General features: G+C 39.0%; 1 long non-coding RNA gene across 2 annotated transcripts; it reads left to right on the forward strand.

Moving 5' to 3' along the window:
• The first annotated feature begins 467 nt into the window (after positions 1 to 467).
• On the forward strand, positions 468 to 17,351 carry LOC122990711. Of its 2 annotated transcripts, none has more exons than XR_006405454.1 (4): positions 468 to 1,062; positions 1,276 to 1,597; positions 10,281 to 10,417; positions 16,729 to 17,351. It is a non-coding gene; the product is annotated as an uncharacterized LOC122990711 (long non-coding RNA). The 2 variants fall into 2 exon arrangements; XR_006405455.1 differs by having other exon boundaries at positions 1,276 to 1,569.
• The last annotated feature ends 5,036 nt before the right edge of the window (positions 17,352 to 22,387 follow it).

Here is a 22,387-nt window from a genome sequence, read left to right on the forward strand (position 1 = left end):
GGTTGAGGACTCCATGTGTTAGCTCTATACCATCCCCGACTACTTTCATCATCCTCATTAGTTATATATGATCATTTATAAATCATTTATAAGCTACCGCTTGTAGTTTTTAAAGGGCTCGCTTTAGCTGGCAGGAAGAGGCGGAGCTATAGGTGTCCTTTTTTTTTTCTAATGGTCACGCTGTACAGATTGTATTTACACCTGACTGATCTGATTGCATTCAGATCACAATTACTCGTCCAGATAACATATACAGTTGCAGATTGCATGTTAACGCAGGTGTAAATGGGGTATTAAGCTTCAAATAAACTTTTAAATGCATTTTTGCACTAAATGTGGATTTTGGCCTCCATCATTTCCATTGAAAGCACATTTGAAGGATCTTTTAATATCCAGTATGAACAGGAGGAATGATTACAGCCTCTTTCACTGCTCATATGGACACCAGACTGCTGGTTTAAAACTTGAAACATGAAAAACTGTGAACTTGTCCTTTAATCCGGCCATGGTCATGTTCAATTTAATCATGTAAAATCTAAATAACCCGCAAATAGATCTTTTAGACAATTGTAGTGTAGACTAAAACATCAATTAATCCCTCTGACATTTACTGGAAGAGAAGAAGAAAGTCCAGCATCAGATCCTCAGAACTGTAATTTATTAAATGTACTACTTTAAATAATTTAAACCCTAATGTTTATCAATGGTTCTCTGAATCTGTGGCGCCATTATGATGAACAGATGAACAGCTTTTTCTTTTTCAGGTTGGCAGGAAGCAGAAGTTTGGAATCAATGATTGAAAGTGGAGGAAATAGTTCTCTCTGTTGAAGGAACATTGAGTTCTACAAACCTTCCCTCTCTCTCTATCTCTCTCTCTCTCTCTAACTGTTTTAGGTTGCTGCCTGGGGGCCAAAGGTCACGTTGCCACTTAATTAGCGAGATGTTTGAAGAGGCTCCCGGCAACGTCGACACAAGACAACGACGACAAGATCCCACACGACGTGTAGCCCCGAGGTTTCGATGATTCATCCCCGCAGAGAGATGTGATGTCACTGCGTTCATGTAGGATTATTTCTCTGACTTTATCTTACTGTGTATAAAGTGTGTCATGGCTTAAAGGCTGATTGAGAGAACTTAATGGAGGGTTATGAGAGTTTAGGGTAAGAGGGGGGGGGCGGCTGTTGTTTTTTCATTGCTGATGTGGGTCAATGTTGATGGATGAATTTCTTTTCTTTCTTTCTTTCTTTTTTTTTTTTTAATTTCCATTTTCCTCAGGGAAATAATGTCTGTGGACAGAAAAGAAGCTCTCAATATTGTTGCGGGTCTGTTTGCTTGGCAAAGACTCATTATTCTGGATATTACTGTGGCAGGAGCCCAGAGGGGGGGGGGGGACTGGACCTCTCTGATGAAAATATTGATGACCCCGAAGCCAAAAATATATAAAGCCGAAAGTGAAGGTTTCAGAAGAGCAGTATGTCAGCTTGGAGACTTCCAGATGAACATATGTGCTGCTAGCTGCTGTCACTGGGACTGACAGACGCTGCACATCCAAAGAAGAATCAAGATGAGGTCTGTGCTTCAGTTTGCACCACTGATGGTAAATTTGAGTGTGTTTGCATCCGCTCATGTCTTTGCATTGGCTTGAAATGCAATCACGGTATGTCTAGATGTGCCAGATGAACCAGGTCAAAGATCAACATGAACTGACATGTTAGCTTGATATCTGCTATATGCTAACACGATTACATATGAGTGATAATACGCTTAGCATGGAGCATGTGAGTAAGGGAGCCCAAGTGAAACCAAAACTTCCAGATTCTGTTCCAGAAGTGATAAAACCTCATTTAAAACCCCAAACAACATTTTTAACTACGCTAACATTGTGTCTACACAGTAACTCATACGTAGCATGAGCGACACGTTTAGCAGAGCAGCAGCAGCAGCGACTACTACTGAAAGCGTTCTGGTACAGCGTCGAGCGCAAGTCACTCTTGTTCTGGAAGCGCTCAGAGCCTGATACACAATCAATGTACTTATGTACATAAATGGAGAAAAATAGACTTGAAGCCTAAAAACATGCTTTGGGTTGCATTTATAGTTTATAGCACAAGTGAAACGTGAGCTGTTGTCTCTTCCGTTAGCATGTGACAGATGACTGAAAAAAACGTTCTCAGTATCACGGTGTAATAACTATCAATCCAGCCAGTCTCAACAGTATATCCTGGGGTTCATGCCATATGTTTAGATAAGGACAGGAATTAAAAAAAAAAAACAAAACAGATTTGACAGTTCTGACCTTTGAGGGAGTGTAAGACATGCCAAAGGAGAGGAAGCTATCATATTAGCTTGTACCATCAAATCTGATATAACCCTTCTCTGCTTCAGTATAAACTGACAGGGCACTACGGAGGAGAGAGCAGCGCACACATTACTGTGACTAACCCTTTATTTACATACATTTTTAAATTAACATGAAAAAATAAACAACCATATTCCAGCTGTATTCAAACCTGATTCAGAACTTTAATTAGAAAGGTTATATATGGTACATCATTAGTTTTTCCTGTTGTGAACATGTGAAGTGGAGTGGTCTAAAGAGACAAAGTGAACTGTCAAGACTGTCAAGAGAATGGCAGGTACACCACCTGCAGTGTGGGTGTCTTGCTTAGGCAAAACTGCAGTAAGTGAAACTGCCTCAGCTGTCATCACTAAGAGCAGTTAAGAACAAGACAGCAGAAAGGATCCTATAAATGTATTGGCTAAGAATAGACGGATGCACAATTCTTATAATCAAAGGCAGGAGAGCACACTGTGTCCGTCAGAGCCACATAACATGAGCTAATAACGGAGCTTGGTGATAATTACAGCAAAAACATTGTTGTAGCTTCAAATGATTAAAGACTGAACCTGGTAGTCAGCTTGCATAAAAGACCTACAATCATTTAAAGCTGGAGTGTGGGACTTTTACATATAAATGAGCATCTTTTACATTCAAGATCTTGCCAAAAATGTTTAAATCTGGTGTCTGTGGTGACTTTCCAATGCTGGCGTAGTGTTAGTGATGCATTTTACATCAACCAGCAATGATGGCGGACTGCCAAACCGTGTTGCGTAGCCAGCCAGGGGCGGGGATCGGCTCACGTAAAAAAGCGTCAGGTGTCTGTGGTGATGATGTCGACAGTGTTTGTGTAGTTACTCTCACTGCCAGATGGGGGAGACAAAAGTTCCTCAAAGCGGGTTTAACCAAATCAGTCTCAGTGCTCTGCTGGCGTTCAACATGATGTTTAACCCTCCTGTGGTCTTCCTGTCGACCATGCAACTTTTGTCCTCCCGGGTCAGTTTTGACTCAGGAGGATGAAAGTCCACAGATGCTATAAATTTTAATAAAACACCCAAAATTCAATGAAAGTAGTGATCATTACTTTTACTTTCAAAGTGTGTGGTATGGAACCATCCATGTAATTTTCAGGCAATTAGATGAAAAAAATCCATATTTATAGATATAAAAACATTTGAACACGGGTCAAATTTGACCCGAGGACAAGAGGAGGGTTAAGTGAGGTTCATATATGAACCATCAATATATAAAGAGTCATTTCTCATGAGCAAAATTAACTGAATCTTTTTGATCTACCCAAATGATGGTAAGAGACTCACTGAATACAGTATTTACCTAAGTAAGGACTTTTTACTTCAGATGTATATTAATTAAAGACCCCTTTCACACATCTTAACATATAAAAACATATATAAACATATAAAACATTAAAAAAAAAAAACAACTTTTACTGAATAATAATTTGTGTCTGACATTACATCATCAAAAATTCTTAAAATCACATCTACTCCTTCTTCTTCTTTATTGTAAGATTCTGTGAATATGTAAACATCACGTTTATTTAACTGATAAGTCCATCCTCCATGTATGAGCACTGGAGTTTCCAGGTTTGCACGTGAAAGTTGAACGGTGGACCGTGATTGGCTACAAACTAATTGTGATGTCACAAATCCTGCTCATAGGTTCACGTGTTAAACTGAGATTTAAGGTGAACTCAGAGAAACTTTCCTCCTTCAGTAGATGAATATGAAAACAAACTCTGCATAACATCCCCCTGATATATATTTCTACATTATATGTTATTAGTTTATCTATAATTTTGTCATCCTGTTTTTCCATCCTGTAATTTTTCTGTCTCGGTCTATTCTGTACACAAACCATCTATTTCCTGTCTGCCTGTCCTTATCTGAATCAAGGGTCTAAGGATACAGGATGTTGTGTTCTGTACAGATTGTAAAGCCCCCAAGAGGTAAATTTGTAAATTGTGATATTGGGTTGTATAAATAAAAATTGACAGATGTTTGACTGGAGGGACTTTAAGACTCTCTCAGGTATCTCACTGAAAGAGTTGCATATTTGCACATTCATTGTGACAAATTGGGTTTGTGTATGCAGCAGGTCGCAAAACTTTTCTGTGTGAGCCAGCACAGATATTGAACTGGGCCGGTGCCCATGGACCTCGAGCCAACAGGCCTTCTGGGTATTTTATCACAAGAATAGCCTTCTTTTTTTTAAATAAAGGGCAGTGTTAAGGAGAGATTAAATCAGGTGACTTTGGTATGTTATGATTAGATTAGTGCACACCTGCTCATTTTTTTTCTAAACCAGTCAGTTTTAAAATACTAACTGGGCTCTCAAATTGTGAAGAAGAGTGGTTGATTTATGAACAGAGAACGAAGACGATCAAGAAACGTCATTTCTGTCATGTGGGAAATTAATCAGCCTTTAAGGATTATATTTAAGTGGTGCATGCATCTGTACACATTGTTGTGGATATTTTGAGTGATGGTAAGCAGTGGAGAGACTTTTGATGTCTTAATGCTGAAAACATTTATTGAAAGCACTCGGCGGCCAAGCGGAGAACCAAAACCAGTAAACACCAGAGTGTTTTGCTCCGATGCTGTCTCTTTCCGTTCTTCCCTCTGAAGGTCTGAGTCCTCGTCTTTATCAGCCTACAGTATGAATAATTAGTCTGATTGGTTCACTAGTTTCTAAACAAGGGACCGTTTAAGTCACGTTGCATGTAATTTGAGCAGTTTTGGTTTGAGCGTCTGACTGTGTCATCCACCATCCATCTGTGTTGTTTAGGGAAGCCTCCTCTGACCTCGGTAACCATGGAAATGCTGATATACCCTCTATCAGAGAGGTTTCTGCCTTCCCCCAAAACATCACAGACAGCTGAAGTCTCATGGAGAAGATATCTTAAATCTCTGATTAAGCATTACAGTGTGACCTCAAAACCAAGCTTGACCCAATGTGACCCGATCTGTAACCTCTAAAGATGGAAAATTCCATAGACTGACCCAGAGCAGAGGGGTTGGATACACTTTATACCGTAAGATCAAACAATTGGTAACCAAAAGGTAGGGAGGTAGGGCGTTTGCATACAGGATCAAGGCAGCATAGTAATGGGGGGCGGGGCTAAAAACATGGTGGGGTGCTGCATTCAGGAAGGATCAAACAGGTCAAATCAGCAGGGTCAGGGGTCAAAGGCGGGAAAGACACACAGTTGGCATCTTGTTGATCAAGGAGTTGTCCTCAGACATCACTTGATAATCAAGTCTCTACCCAAATGTGTATTTTCTTCTTCAGCTGTGTAAAAAAAAAAAAAAACCCAAAAGCACAATGACATGATGTCAGTAATTATAGATGATATTAATTAAAATGAAGTTGAAAGAGCAGCAGTATATCAATCTGCAAACAAACATCAGACTGTCCCCTTTTCAAATGAGAACTAGGAGTCTGTGTTCAGGCAAGAAGCCCAAACACTGACTGCTGTTTACTCTCAGGGATAAATGCCTATAGTATGGAATGAAAATAGTAAAACACCACATGATGAAGAAAGTAACACGCTGCACAACACCGGGTCTAATATCTTTTTTTGAGAACCTGAGCTCTCAAGTGCAGAAAAAGTCTCCCTGGAAGGACGACGGACATTTGTAATAAAGTGATTCTGTGTCCAAGAGAAATCCGCCCAGTTGACTTGCTTATTGGTTTCAGACTCTCGGGTTCGGTATCAGTGGGTCTGCGGGGTGATTGATGATGTCTTCCTTTAATCAGAGAGGTGATTCATCAAGGCTTTATTTTTTTCAGTATTTCAGGTGTTTGTGACACACAGTTCCTATTCACTTCTAATCAGAGAGAGATTAGTGTTGTTTTTCTCTCTTTCTGGGATCCTGATCACATCTTTGATTAGTTTCTGGAAGTAAAAAACACTCACATGCTAATCTCCGTGAAGAAAGTGTCACAAACACGGGAGGTGATGAAGCCTCTACAAACCATACTCTTTATAATAACATTTAATGTTTGTTAATCTCCTCAACCAACACTTAAACCAGTTGACAGGAACATGAATTTTAAAATTTTGAACCTAAAAACCACGTCTCTCTCAGTTTAAGGGTACAGAAGGAGGATCAAATAGACAACAACACAACATCCAAGGTGTTTCAAGTGTCATGTCCTTGTTTTTATACTTTTATACTTTAGTATGCAAATAAAAAAACTACAGTTCCCATCAAAGTTTACCACCTGTGTCCTGCTGTTATTACAGACATATCTGTACTAACTGCGAGCCCACGTCTTACCGACGGGCTCATCGTTTTGTCATTTAAAACCGAATTACTGAATAAACAGCGATTAACTGATTAATGATACTTATCTATGAGGAGGTCAGCAGGGGCCCGCACATCATTTTTGCCCCGGGATTAATCAACCATGGCTACAATAAATGATTGTTATCGTTATTTTTTGGTTACTTAATCACTTAATTTGAATAAAAAGATTTTTAACAAAAAAACACCATTACCTGTACCCTGAACTCAAGGTGACCTCTTAAAACTGCTTCTTTTATACCATTAATAGTCCGAAAATTAAAACATTCAATATACAATGGTATAAAACAGAGAGAGGCAGCAATATTTGAAAAGTTGGTGTGTTTGCTTGATGAATGGTGTAAACGTTTAATTGATTATCATAGCTGCAAGTCAGTTTTTTTTCAACTTAATCTGGAAATTTGTTTTAAAACAGAGAAATGTTTCATTTGAGAACAGAATCAGTGTGTTTTGTTCACCTTTTCTATATGATCCATTAAGATGACCAGTCTATAATCTGTCTCCTTCTTTTACTGCAGTTTTGACCGTGACAGTTATATCCATTCATATTTATATTCATATTGAATGAATGCTTCAGGGTTAACCTGCACAGAAAATTAAAACATACAGCGACCTGTTATATCACACAGAGACAAAAACACACATCGACCTAACAGCATGAATTTTAAAGAAGGAATGTGTTGCATTGCAAATGTTGACTAAAAGTAACTTTATTGACTGAACACTCCACTGCTCTTGTATTCATTTACCCTCCCAAACGAGCTGTGTGTGTGTGTGTCTTGTATTCATTTGCTTTAGTAAACGAGCTGCATGTGGAAATGTGTCGAATATGTTTCTACATTTCCTTTTATATTTCCCTGCGAGCCATTAGCATGCACACACTCTCTGGGTAAACAAGGAACCTGTGCAGGAAAAAAAAAAGCAAACACAGCAGTATCGACCCCGGCGCTCGTGCATTTGCATTAGTGTCCACACTTCATTCACATGGACGTGGCCTCTCTCTAACTGTTCCCTGCAGTCTAATTCAAATTGAGGGCTGCAGTAAATTTACAGAGCGAGCCGACGATATTAACCAAATTAAACACTAAATTTGAGTGTGCCTTTTGCCTCTCTCCTGCCTGCTTTTGGTCTGAAAACAAGGTTAGTCTTGAGTCAGGAGGAGGATTTAATGCTAAGTGAACTTAGCCGCTGTAAAACTGTCGTCGGAATGGATACCTCAATTCTCTCGGCTCGCCCGAGTTTTTGCAGTACAGGACGGTGAGCGTTGTAAATTTTAAACCGGGATAGACAGATATTAGCTCAGCAGAATCCGGCGAGGGGAGGGTTAGATTCCCATCAGCTGAAGGAGGTCTGGTTACCATGAATTTACTGCTGACCAGCACAGAGGAATCCCAGCTTATATACAAGCACATCCAATGAAAGAAAGAGGATTATAGACATCACATCAAGTGGGGGAAAAAAAAGGACAAAAGAACGCTAAACATTTTCTTTAAAAGTCAAAGAAATAAATAAAAAGGATTATTATCTGTGATGCTGTACAGTTATACATCATGTCTGTGAATAATTTAGGGTTCAGACAGATGTGATTTCCTCTGTAAAGTGATGTGACTGCACAGCAAATGGCCTTTTATTCACGTAGCTTTTACTCACATCATATTTACACTTTGAAAACAACATATGTGATGTTTCTATTTTCTTTTTTGCCATGCGGAGGCAGACAATCCCTCCTGCTTAACATCTACGTGATGGATCGACGCAAAATTTGGTTTCAGACATTCATGGTTCTTTGACCATGTATTATTCTCTCTTTACTCAATTTGGTTCAATCATTTATGATCCTCAGTTGTTTTTAGATCCAGCACCATCATCTGGTCAAATTTTTATTTCATCCATTACTTTGGTTGATAACCAAACACCTGCAAAACTAGTAAAAGTAAAATCAAAACACATTCATTAAGGCTCCGTTCTGCTATCTCGGTCTATTCTGTACAACCAACATCTGGTACTACTGCATGTCTGTCCATATTGAAAGCGAGATGCCTCCTCCGTTGCTCTTCCTGAGACCATTTTTTCCTAATTAAAGTGTTTTTGGGGGGTTAGGGTTATGGTTGGGGTTAGGGTTATGGTTGGGGTTGGGGTTATGGTTGGGGTTAGGGTTGGGGTTATGGTTGGGGTTAGGGTTGGGGTTATGGTTGGGGTTAGGGTTATGGTTGGGGTTAGGGTTAGGGTTATGGTTGGGGTTAGGGTTATGGTTGGGGTTAGGGTTAGGGTAGTTTTTCCATATTTGAAGATAGAGGATGTTGTGTTTGTGATTTGTGATATTGGGGTATATAAATATAAATGGACTTGACTAAACACAGTAAATATAATAGACATTATTATCATTAGCATGCTGATGTGAGCATGTACGGCTCCAGTGCAGCCTTACAGAGCTGTTAGCATGGCTGTAGACTTTTAGCTTTGTTTACATAGAACAGTGTTTTGAGTCGTGCAGATTAAGAGCTCCATTAGAACTGTAGCAGTGAGGTTTTATGAGAATCAAATTGCTTTTTTATGGAAAGTATTGCTTGGTGAAAAAAAAAAAAATTATAGAAATATGCTGTTGAACCTGTGAACTGAGTCTGTAAGCTGCAGTGTTCAGCCAGCAGCTCCATCAATCAAAAGACATACAATTGAGGTTAATGTCAGGGAAAAGAAAATAGTTGTGTATTAAATGAAACAAGATAGAGAAGTATAAAACCCTGTTTGCCGTGCATACAGCTGGCTAATCACCGCGTGAAGTGGTTGTTGAATGTCAAGTCAATTTACTTATCGAGCACAAAAAAACAACAAGAGTTGAGCAAAGTGCTTCACAGAGGCTGAGAATTACAATCAAATAAAAACACAGACTTGCTGCAGTTATGAAGATCAGGAGGAAAATGAATAAAAAATAAATAAAAATGGTATGAAAGCCTGAAAACACAACAGCGCTGCACAGAGAACAAATAAATGAGAGAAAAGATCAATAAATAAAAACAGAGTGTGAACATTTCATGATGATTATTAAAAGGCTGAAGGAAAGAGAATGGTCTTAAATATCAATCGATTGAGAGGGAGGATCTGATAATGACAGTTAAACTGTTCCACAGTTTGGTGCCAAAAATGTTGTATTGTCAGTTCCAACGTGAGGAAGGTGCGTGGGTGAGGAGGTTCAGAAGTCGATTAACCATCCATCAAGTACTTCTGCTGAAGCCTACTAGTGCCTTAAGTGTGGGGCCGTGCCTGAGAGGCAGCACTCAGGGTAAAATTCTCTCTGCTTTTTTTGCTTTTAGTGAAGCTTGTTGTTGAAGTCAATGTATCTGAAGTTCAAACCAGTTCCAACTGGTCTCATGTAGACTTCAATTCAAAAGGTTGAGTGCACAGAAGCTGGATTTTGAAGCGTTTTCACTGCCCTCAGTTAAAACTACTTTGTGCTGACACATATTTCAGGCTATAATAAGGGACAGTAAATTCAGGTCCCGTATGTTATTTTATGATGACCTACTGTCTTTCAAGGCCTGATGATGATGTTGGATGCCCCCCTCCCCCCCTCCCCCCACCCCCCAAGGATGTGATGTATTTGTTTCTAACAGATCCCCAAAATATCCCAGAGCAACCCCGCTGTGCTGCGTTCACAGACCGCCACACAGAAAACGAGAGCAGAGACGACTCCACGCTGTGAAATCCACATCTGAGAGAGAAAGTTGGTGCTGAGAAGAAAAAAACTTGAGTAAGTCACAACTCAGACCTGGAAGGACATCAACAGCTTTGACACAATCAAGCATCTCAGAAAACCCAGACTGGACTATTTTGAAAAAGAGGCGTCATCATGACAGCTTGTCTGGATGACTTGGTTAAATATGTCTAAAATGAGAGCCGGGCCTCTCGAATATCTCCGTATCCTCTTCAGACCGAGCAGTGTCGTCCTGTATTTTTATTCTCTTCTCATGCATCAGCTCTTCTTTCTTTCTTTTTTCTGCCTCACGTGTACCTTTTCATTTTGTGCAGCGCTCATTGAATTCTTTTAATTTCACGTCAGCATCCTCACACACACACACACACACACACACACACACACACACACACACACTCAGAGAACATGCCTGATCAGCACTGCAACAGAGAGAAGCACTGAACTGATGGGAAAGTAAGAAAGCTGATACTTTATCTGAACTGTTCATGCAGCCGTATGTGTAACATCACAGAGTAACACTTCTGTATCTCTGCAGCACCATAGCAACACGCGACTCTATGATCATATCAAGTCACAACAAAAATACAATTAACATATTTGTTGACTTCTACGGAGGCCCTAAAGGGGACACGGGCAAAACAATACAGCATATATGCAAATGAGGGAAGGGTCTTAGTATTGATTCTCCAGAACCAACCCAGTCGCCAGAACAAAACGTCGGCATCGAACGTTTTTACAAACCACAGAAACGTTGAATATACATGTTTCAACATGTGTAATACGCATCATATCAACATTTCTACAAACGTAGCATATTAACATTTCTACTCGTTGAATGTTTTATGGTGCGACAACGCTGTGGTTAAGGTCTGGTTAGGTTTAGGCATAAAGACCACTTGGATAGTGTTAGTGTTAGGGTACCCGCTTCCCGTTTCAACCGGTTTTGTTGGTTGAAACAGGAAGCGGGCACTGCGTTCGAGGTGGTCTCAAACCGTACTCTCTGCTAATTTCCAACTTTCTGCCAAGAAACTTACTAACCAACCACCTGCCCCTCCTCCTCCTAATAGGAAAGCTCATATAGATCACATGTGAACTACGTCACTTTAGAAATGTTAATATGCTACGTTTTGTTGAGATGTTAATATACTACGTATTACACGTGTTGAAACGTAGATATTCAATGTTCTTGTGGTTTGCAGGAACTGCCAACGTTTTAAACTACAAACGTTTTGGTCTGTGGACTCTATTGGAGTTATGAACATCATCATCTGTCATTTATATAAAACCTTTGTTTAATCAGGAAATCTCATTGAGATCAAGCACAGCAGATAGAAAGAAAAACAAACATAGTCAGACAAATAAAAGGATCTAAAGCATCAGAGACAATCACAGACATCACTAAATGGTTTGAAGATGAAAGTTTATATTATATAATTTGATGGTGGTGGAGAGAATTGTCTTACATGTTGGTCCAGAATCTTCCATAGCTGTTCAGCAGGGTTGAGATCTGGTGACTGTAAAACTGAGCATTTTATTCACATCATTTTCATCCTCACTAAACCAATCACGTCGCCCCGATGCACAGAATATCTCTGTGTCTGTACATCGAGGGCACGTTTTACTACATCGAGTGCTTGAAATGCTTCTGTGTGTTATTGTTGTGCGCATGAGATACAATTTGTTCCCACGTTTTGATTAATTCATGCACATAAGATAGTACAAGTTGTCATTCCCACGTTTTGGTTCATTCGTGCTGATCTGATGGTGAATGTTTGTATAGTCAGACAGTCTTAGACTGTTTACTGCTTGTTGACACTTGACAGAAACACATTAATCATCCTGTTAGAATCAGAATCTCTTTATTTTCTAAGTATATTTTATATACCAGGAATTTATACTCTGCATCCCATCCTGTTATACTGTTATACTGTTATACTGTATACCCATCTTAACTATTTAAGAGCAGCAGGCATCCACAGTTTGACAACTGACAGTTAAAGCAGGTAAACTGCACTTCATGCTGCTGGGAGAAAGGCTGGTGTCTGTATACGCTGTATATCTCTGATATGTCTGATGTATCTCTGTTTATCTCATGCACACTAACTCACAAAAACGTGGGGACGACTTCTATCTTGTGCGACTGTCGCTTAGCTGTTGTTTCAGGACAACGGACAGTGCTGTTTCAGGGGGTGCATATGCGTCTTCCCCTGCTGATTTTTGTACAGAGAATCATTCATAAGTTCAAATAATTTAGCGCTCTGCTTTTTTTTAAACCAATAAGTCCTCCAAATTAAATGACCATATACATTTGACCATGTGCACCAACTCCATCAGAGTCACCGTCTTAATTTGAGGACATCCAAAGCAGTAAAAAAACGCTGTCCACATCTGTTTTGTGGGTTTTTGTACCCCATTTACACCTGCAATTGAACTGGAAACGTTAAATGGATCAGGAAAAAAACGTGTCACAAAAGGTCACGTGACACCACCAAAAGTCTTCCCTGCAAAAAGAGATTTAAAAAAGAATGATGTCCTTTCTTGACCCAGGAAGCGAAATGTTTGTTGTCAACTCACCAGATCCGATCCGATCGAATGTCATTATCCAGCTGTAAATGGGGCCTTGCTCATCTAAAACAAAACTGCAGAATGCACTAAGCTGCAACACATGATTATATAAGCTTAATACAGGTAAATCTAAAGAATCCTCAATGACTCTTTACACTGAACAACAATCCTACCTGCAGCAGCTCTGTGTGAACATAAAACTGCAGCGCACAAAGTCAGACAAGCGTTAAAATTGAAAAGAACAAAATGTTCCCACAGTTACATAGAAACTTTGAGGCCAGTTTCATCAATTTAGAGCAGTGATTTAATTTGAGCTAAACTGTCTATTAAAATGGTTTCAGTACACACATTCCCTCCAGCCAATCAGAAATGAGTTTTAACCTTCACCACGACATAAATGACACAATATGCTCTCCAATTGCCTTTTTTATTGTAACTTTCATTTAGTTTGATTTTGATACCTTCTTTAACTGTAATACATCCCCAAAAATACCCCCAAAATCATCCTGCTGTGTTGTGTTTACAGTCCATCGGACATAAAGGATATCAGAGAGGAAAACTGTTACCGGTTAATATGAATCAATGACATCTTGTTTAAAACGTCTGCTTCAGATTCCAGTAAACTGATGTACTGGTTGAACTGTAAAATCCTCCTGACGCTCACAGCAGACTGGATGTGACATTCACTGATGTTTTTTCTGTGATCAGCTCATTTAACTCGACTGTAGTAATGAGTGAGTATTTTAGTCGAACCCAGAAAACATTATCATCCAGGTGCTTTCAGATACGCTGGATGGGGAAAAAAAAAATTCCCACTGATCCATTTGAAATTGGTTGAGTTGATTTGTACAGTGATAAAGAAAAAAAAAAACAACCCCACACAGTGATAAAATGTGATGACAGAGAGAAGAAAATTACAAATTTGTGCAGGAGATATGAAAACAACATCACGCCTCGCACGCTAAAAAAAAAAAAAAAATGAAAGCGAGAAAACTTCAAAACTCTGATGACAAGCGACGAACGCGGCCAGCCAGCTCTGATAAGAAAGCTAAATGACAAGAGGACGCAGCATGGTGTAAGAGTGGAGAAGACTCTACCGCATGCAAAAAAAAATAAATGACAAAGAAAAGGAATAAAATGAAAATAGCCTTGATGCAGAAAAACGAAATCAGCAGCGTGGTGAGAAGACGCCACTGATCTGCAGAACAAGAGAGGAACAATAAACAGAAGAGAGAGGAGGCGAGTCGACCATTGTTGTTCATCTATACAGAAGACTTTTCTCTATACAGCATTGTCTGCCGGAGCACATATGGCTCTGAAGATGGCCGCCTCCGTCTTCCCCCGGTTTGTTTTTAATTGTTTTATCATTTTACTTATTTTAACCAGTTTTAATATTATTTAAAACTGACGACCGAAACATTTAAGCTCTGTGTGAACTGAGCTCTTCTGTTGGACATTCAAATTCAAATTAGCTTTATTGGCAAGACAGATCAGAAACCTACATTGCATATACAATAATATGTAAATATAAACTATAATATTAAATACAATATAATAAAAGGTATTTTTACAGATGTAATCACACAGAAACATTTACTACAGAGCTTGTTTCTCTCAGATTATGACAAGATGTAATATATTTTGTAGCTTTTACTGCACATTGACTTTTCTTCCCACATAAATAGGACATTTTCTGAAGATCAGGGAGGTGGATAAATTCAGAAAACCTTTCTCAAATCAGTCTATTTGTCACAGTTTAACAGGAAGTGAGATTCTATATCTCTGTTTGACCCACCAGGCAGGAGGAGAACCTGTTGCTGCTCCTCTGGACCTTTTCTTAAGAAATGGAAGGTCCGACTGTAGCCAAGAGCAAGAGGGCCTAAAACCTCTGTGACATGTTTTTAATCATCAGCGTGGAGGATTCTTTTGGAAAATTTTATCTGCACCAAATGTGATAGAATAAAAGAACTGCAGGAGAAGAAGCTGACTGATGTGAACATGAAACATCGAAACTTCAGGACACTTTTAACTCCACAGTTTTAAATTGGATCAGCTGGCATCTGAGCCATGTGTGGAAACACCGGCCGAGGAGCGTTTTCTAGCACTGCTCCGCACCGTGCGTTGAGGGAACATCGGTGGAAACAGGTGGGTGACAGAGGCAGGTGGGGAAGACAGAAGGAAATCCTCCGCCACCTACCATCTGGTCCGGAGCTGAGCTTGGAAAACTGCCAGGGGTCGCTATGTACCTAAAGCCGCCAACTGTATTTCTAATACTAAAAAAAATAAACTCTGTCATTGTATGAAGTCATTGTCTTCACAGAAGAATGTGTTAAGTCATGAAATGAGTTTGTTTAATCATCACCTGTGTTTGGTCCTCCTCTTTTATAATCTTAATATCTTTAAGAACATGAATCTCTTTGCATTTCCATCTGTATAAATCAGTCTAAAATGACTGAAAATGGGTACTAGAAGGAAATATTTGCATATTTGGGTGTTGTAATATTATTATAAAACAACATTAATCACATAATGTTTAATTTAATTTACCAAAGTAGCCTAAATAGCCCATACGGACAATAATGAGTCATAATAGCAACAATAAACAACCACTGCAGTTATGGGTGATTTATTTTCACAACATAATCAACATGACAAACTCAAGCACACTATTTCACGTAATCAATTATTAATTTAGACATTTCAACAATGTGTGAACAAGAGATCATCAACAAAGGAATCATCTTCATCTGAACACATCTGATTAAACATGTCCCTCAAAAACTCCACAGACAACTTTCCTGCACTTCACTCATTCTTTTCTGCTCTTTAGTTTAATTACGGCTTGACGTAGTTGTCAGATCACACACTCCAATGAATGCCGTTGCCTAGCAACTGAGAACGATTAAACATAAACCAAGCGGAAATACTGTAAATGCATTTCATATACAGGTAAATTACAGTTATAGGTATGAATGCTCAAGTTTTTAATCTGGATTTATCTTCAATTTTTTTAACAACAGGGTTGCCACACAACATTATTTTAGGGAAAATCAAAGACTGGGGGACATGAATTTATTAAAACATAGTAACATACAACTGAAAATCTGCCACTGGTAAATTTTACCCTGCAGTGGTTCTAGTGCTTCCAGCCAAGCTTGGAGAGCCCGCTAACGTGATACGTCTCAACGTGAGTCTGAAACTTTAACATTTTAAAACTTTTCTCACCACCATTAAAGCAACTGGGGGGAAAAATAAAGCAATTTCAGGACCCCTACCGACTTACAAAAGGGGGATTAAAAAAGTCATCTGTTCTGCCTAAATTCATGGCTAAAAACTACATGTGACAAATTTAAGGTCACGTTTATAGACAACTTTGATCTTTCCCAGTGCTGCCCTGCATTCTTTAAGCATGATGGACTGCACCCCAACCACAGGGGCTCTCAGGTGCTCGCCCACAACATAGTGTGATGTATTTCATCACCTGTTTACTCTATAAAACCCATCATCTCAACTCAACTCAACACAACACAACAGAACCATTAAGTGGCCAAATATAAAAAGCTCGGTCATAGTTCCTATAAACAGAAACTCATTTTCAGCTGCAAACAGACAGATATCAAAATGAGTCTTTCTAATATAAGGGCATTAGCAAACAAATCTTTTTGTATCAATGATCTCATCATAAATCATAATCTAGACTGTCTTTTAGGGTTTTTCCTAATTGGCACTTTTGGCCGCACCAAGTCAAAGCATGCTGCGCTGATTTGTGTTTCCATTACCAGTTTTATTGCGCCCAGTTGTGTCAAGTGGCGCCCGAGATGGACCATCTCTGGAGTCGGGCCAAAGCGCGCCCAACCCGCCTATAAGCAGGTTCCAATAACATCTCGCCAGCTGCGGCCAACCAGTGACAACCCTCCATCTCCTGCTTCTCCCCCTCGAACAAGTGTGTTGTGCAGCAGGACTCAACTCATGTCTGTGGAGACCAGAGAGGAAGCTGTTGTGAGTTCAGCTCTCAATACTTTTGTAGCTTCTAACTGAAACAGTGGTTTGAAGTTTAGTTTCTCTCCTGTGTTTCTGTTTGTACTTTCAGATATCTGCTTTATTTTACTGTTTCCTGGTCGTTTTCAGATGTATCGGAGCCGTGTTAAGTTACTGCTGATGAAAACACATTTCCTGCTGCTGCTTCTTATTAAAAGCTTTCCACTGACAAACTAGCGGAAGACTTTTATTATGATGAATTTATAGGAAATTAAATGTATTTATCTAGCATTATATGATGTGATGTGTATGTACAGCCCACTTCTTTTGACTCAAGACAAGCGCATCATCAATTAAAGACACACCTTCAAGCAAGTAGCCCTGTTGTAATGGAGATGTAAATCCCTGCCATGCTGGGCCCAGTCAACCCAAGTCAAACCAAGCCAGCACATGTATGTTTTTTTTTTTTTTTAAGACCTGGCTGGGCACAAATGCACCTGCCACACTGACTGAGGCCTGTCCACCCAGCTACACCTTTTCCTATTTATCCAGAGAGGGAAAGAAGGGTGGAGAGAAAGCTGCAATCTACAGAGACCCTGAGGCGCAGGGATGTGGACTCAGGCACATTTCATATTAACTTTTTTAAAATGTTCAGTCTCGTTTACTTGCTGTGACAGTATATAGATCTCCTAAATTATCTGTCCTCTCTTTTTTCTCAGACCTACTTTTGGCATTAATACAAGCTATGTAATTGGGGATTTAACATACATGTTGGTAATCTGATAGATACCAGAGCCAAAGAGGTTTTTAGAAATGTTGGAATGTATGGATTTTAAAGAGCATGTTAATATACCGACTCACAAACATGGAGACACCTTGGATTTAATTAATCATATACACATATATATCAAACACACACTGCACTTTTACCTTTATCCTCTGTACAAAGTGATGTTAAGATGGAGCGTTTTTAACCTGGTTGATGCTGAAACTCTCAGGAAAATAGCAACAGAACTGAAGCCCTTCACATGTTCCCTTGACCCAATTCCTACCTCCCTTTTCAAAACTATTGTGAACTCTATATCTGAAGACATCCTTGCTATAGTAAATCACTCCCTACAGCTTGGTGTCTTCCCTGCTGGTTTGAAAACTGCTTTATTAAAAATTCTTTTAAAGAAAGGGAACCTGGATACTTTAGTTTGGTTTCAAATCTCCCGTTTTTAAGCAAATTTTTTTTTAGTAGTTTAACTAGTTTTTAATCAGCTAAGTACCTAAATTTGAAATGTTGCAATCAGGTTTTCAGGACACATCACAGCACAGAGACATCTTTGATAAAAGATATCAGAACAAATCTTGACAGCAACAAGCCTTCAGTTCTGGTGCTACTTGACCTTTGATACTGATTAAGTGAGCTTATTGGCCTGTCTGTAATTGTTTTTAACTGCTTTAACATATATATCTGCAGCAGATTGTTTTTTTTTAAATCTATAGACAACCACTCCTCTAAACAATATGATGATGGGTATGACAAGCATGAATTTTAGGACTGTTCCTTTTTAATCTGTTCATAGTACCCTGGGCAGTGTCATCAGGAGGCACCGCATCTCTTTCCACATCTACGCTGATGACACTCAGCTCTATGTGACTGTTTCTCCTGATGACACCGGGCCGTTTGACTCACTTTTTAACTGTATTTTAGATATAAACACCTGCATATCACAGATTTTTTTTTTTACAGCTCAACCAATAAAAAACAGAAGTACAGATCATTGGTTCAAAGGCTCAGAGAGAGAAACTGGCCTCCAAACTAAACACACAAGGACTCAAATAAAGCCAAGAAGCAAGAAATCTGAAAGTTATATTTGATTCTGATTTTAACTTCAAAGCTCATGTGCTGGGTATCACAAAAACAACATTTTATCATTTGAAGAACGTCTCCAAAGTGAGAACATTTCTCTGTGTGAGCTACACAGAGAGACTGATGCATGCTTTTATAACCAGCAGTCTGGACTATTGTTACGCTCTCCTTCCTGGTCGACTGAAGAATACAATCACTCAGACATTCAAAATTCTGCTGCACGATCGCTGACTAAGACCTATTTCAAAGTCTTTACACTGGCTTTTAGTTTTCGTACTGAATATAAAATTCTTTTATTAGTTTATAAAGCTTTATAGGCACTTGCACCAGACGACCTCTCAGAAATGCTTTTGGTGTATGAACCAGACGACCCCTCAGATCCTCCGGTTCTTCTCTTTTGGTTCAACAAAGCAGAACAAAAACCTTCAGTGATGCTGCTTTCAGCCGTTGGAACAGCTGCAGAGGAGCTGAAAAGATAGATATTTTTAAATGTAAACTAAAAACTCATCTATTTAGTTTGGCTTTTATGTAGTGCTTTATAGTTTTAATATTTGTACTATTTATTATCATCATTATAATTTATTTTATTCTATTTTATTAACATTTTACTGTTTTACCATAATCTATTTATTTTGTGTAGTATTTCACAATTTCATTTTTTTTTTATTGTTAACTTTATTGCTTGTATTATCTTTTATTATTTATCTTTTATTATCTTAACTACCCATCTTTAATTACTGTCTTATTCAATTAACACTTTTTGGCTTTTTTTGTTGTTTTGGTGTTCATTAGTCTCTAAATCCATTTTAACATCCTGCATTTTGTCAGTCGATCGAAGCACTTTGAATTGCATTTGATTAGTTTGAAAGGTGCTAAATAAATGAAGTCTGATTGATTGATTGATTGATATAGAAATACACATATCATAAAGAGTAAGGACTCAGTAATCGTGCAGCAGATTAAGTTGGTGAGACTTTTCATTTCTACAACTTATAAGATAAAACTTCCTGGATTTGTTGTCGCACCGTTAGCTCCCCCGAATCCCTAAATATCCTCCCAGTTTCAAGGTTGAAGTTAAAGTTTCAAGGTTCAGTTGCATTATTACTTCTCCTGATTAATTGGTTACTTGTTTAGTCTATAAAATGTCATACAATGGTGAAAATTTTCAATCACTGTTTCCCAAAAGTGTATGATGACGTCCTCAAATCAGGGATTTCTTGCAGCTAGCATTTAGCGGCCGTCGGTGGCGTTGCACTTTAAGGTAATTCAGCATTGGCTTCAGTCTCAGGCCGTGGTCGGTGCCACCTGGTACCACGGTGACGAGTGCAGACAATGACGATGATTAAAAAGTGATTGCAAATCAAATCAATGCCAGATTTATTCTTGTTGTTTGTTTGCACCCCTGATAAAAGAAAAGATGGTGTAACATCCAATCAAATGTTCAAATGCTAATAATATATAAGACTAAAACAACTCTATTCTTAATGACACTGCTTCAGTAATGTTTTATTGATCATGACTAATGATATTTAGTCCAATCAGACAGAAAACAGAAATGTGCTCCGCTCTGTTTCTGTACTGCAGATCTACTCTGAACCAACCTACCTCTGCAGCTCTCTGACATTTAACAGCATTTTTAAGTCTAAAAAACATTTGATAAATAGTTTTTATTCTTAAGTTTGTGAGCAGGAGTACAAAGGAGGGATATTTACTTTCACTTAACTCCAAAATTGTATTTTTTGCTGTTTGATAAATGTTGGTCCAGGCTGAACAAGCAGGAATAAAAGTATTTCTTCATCCCAGCTGCTGTTGCTTTAGTAAACACGTTGGTGGCACTGCCCTGTTTCTGTTCTGCCTGTTTCTTACGTTAGTGGTTTTTGATCTTAATTGACCACTGGCTGTACAACAAATCGCCCTTCGGAGATAATAAAGATTTACTCGACAGCGGGGTTTGTACCGGGCTTCACCTGCTGAATTCAAACCCTCCGTGACTTTCCATGAGCTTCTGTAATTACTCTCAGCCAAATATCCTTTTGTGCTCAGCTGTGGAGCGAGACAGGGGTGTCCTCTGACTCCCCTCCTCTTTGTAATCTTTATCGAACCATTATCCTGTCCTGTCTGTCCGACAAGCAGACTCTATTACCGGTATCACCAGACACTATGAGCTTTCCTTCATGCTGTCATGGCTCTACCAGTGCAGGTTTCTAAAGGCTGATATCAACACTTTCACATTAAAGCTGTTAAATATCTATAATTACTTTGTGTCAGCATTAAAGATCATTTATGTTTTACAATAAAACGCTACAATAATCTGCTACTTTTAGGGCTGAGGCCAGGACTGTAGAAATACTGAGCTCATATATTCAAGCAACTCACCACCCTGCAGATAACTTTGCGGAGGGAAAAAGTCTGTAAAATTAATTTTATGAATTAGTGTATTTTTTTTTTTTCCATGCTTGATTCATTCAACTTCATGTCCCAGAGTTTTCTACATTATAGTCTAAAAACTCTCTGCCAGGAAATTAATTCTAGAGGGGACAGTTGTTGAATAGTTGCATTTATTCATTTATGTGTTACTTAAATTTACTTGGCCTAAAAGCAGTGGAATTTGAGGGCACTGAATTGAATAAAAATATTGGTGTCAGCCTTTAAAAAAAAAAAACACTGTGTGTAATGCTAAAATATAAAACTTAAACTACACTTCAGGTGCCAAATTAACCAGAAAAAGAAATACAGATGACACCAGCTCTGAGGATATGTACGCCCAAAACTACAAGCTGGATTTTCATTAAAGTTTTCCAAGGATATTCATAGTTGACATAGGATGAATGCTTTTTGGTTCTACCAACTCCTGAGGGAAATATCTGGCTCTCTAGCTGCTAAAAGCGCTAACTGTCGCTAACTGTGTCTGTTGTTTGGTGCTGGGCAGGTGATGTACACTTAGAGCTACTTATCTGAGAACAGCTGCCTGCTGCAGACGAAAATGATGTTATGAGAGCGCTGAGAGTGAACCAAAACAGCAAATTTGCAGTCAGACAGATAAACAATGAGCTGAAACTCACTATAAAGCTCTGTAAAGCCGAGAGGAGCTGCAGAGTCACTGATAATTCTTTGTAGGTTCATCAGTATGAGTCACGACCAACACGCTGTCAGCTCAGACAATAGAATTATAAAAAATATTGATTCTAGGTACTTTAAAGATAATGAAAGCTTCTGGTTTTGGTCAAAAGTTAATAAGCATGTCGTGTCTCATGCTTCAAATTATTGCAGACTTTTTTTCTGTATTAAACCAAGATCATGACCCTAACCCCAACCCCTAACCCCTAATCCCCAACCCCTAACCCTAATCCCTAACCCTTAACCCTAAACCTAACCCTTACCCCAACCCCTAACCTTAACCCCTAACCCCAACCCCTAACTCTAATCTTAACCCTAACCCCGAACTCTTACCCCTAACCCCAACCCCTAACCCCAACCCCAACCCCTAACTCTAACCCTAACCCCAACCCCTAACCTTAACCCCTAACCCTAACCCCAACCCCTAACTCTAACCCTAACCCTAACCCCAACCCCTAACCCCTAACCCTAACCCTTACCCCTAAACC

This window comes from Thunnus albacares, chromosome 10 (assembly GCF_914725855.1).
Source record: "Thunnus albacares chromosome 10, fThuAlb1.1, whole genome shotgun sequence".
NCBI classification, from domain to species: Eukaryota; Metazoa; Chordata; class Actinopteri; order Scombriformes; family Scombridae; genus Thunnus; species Thunnus albacares.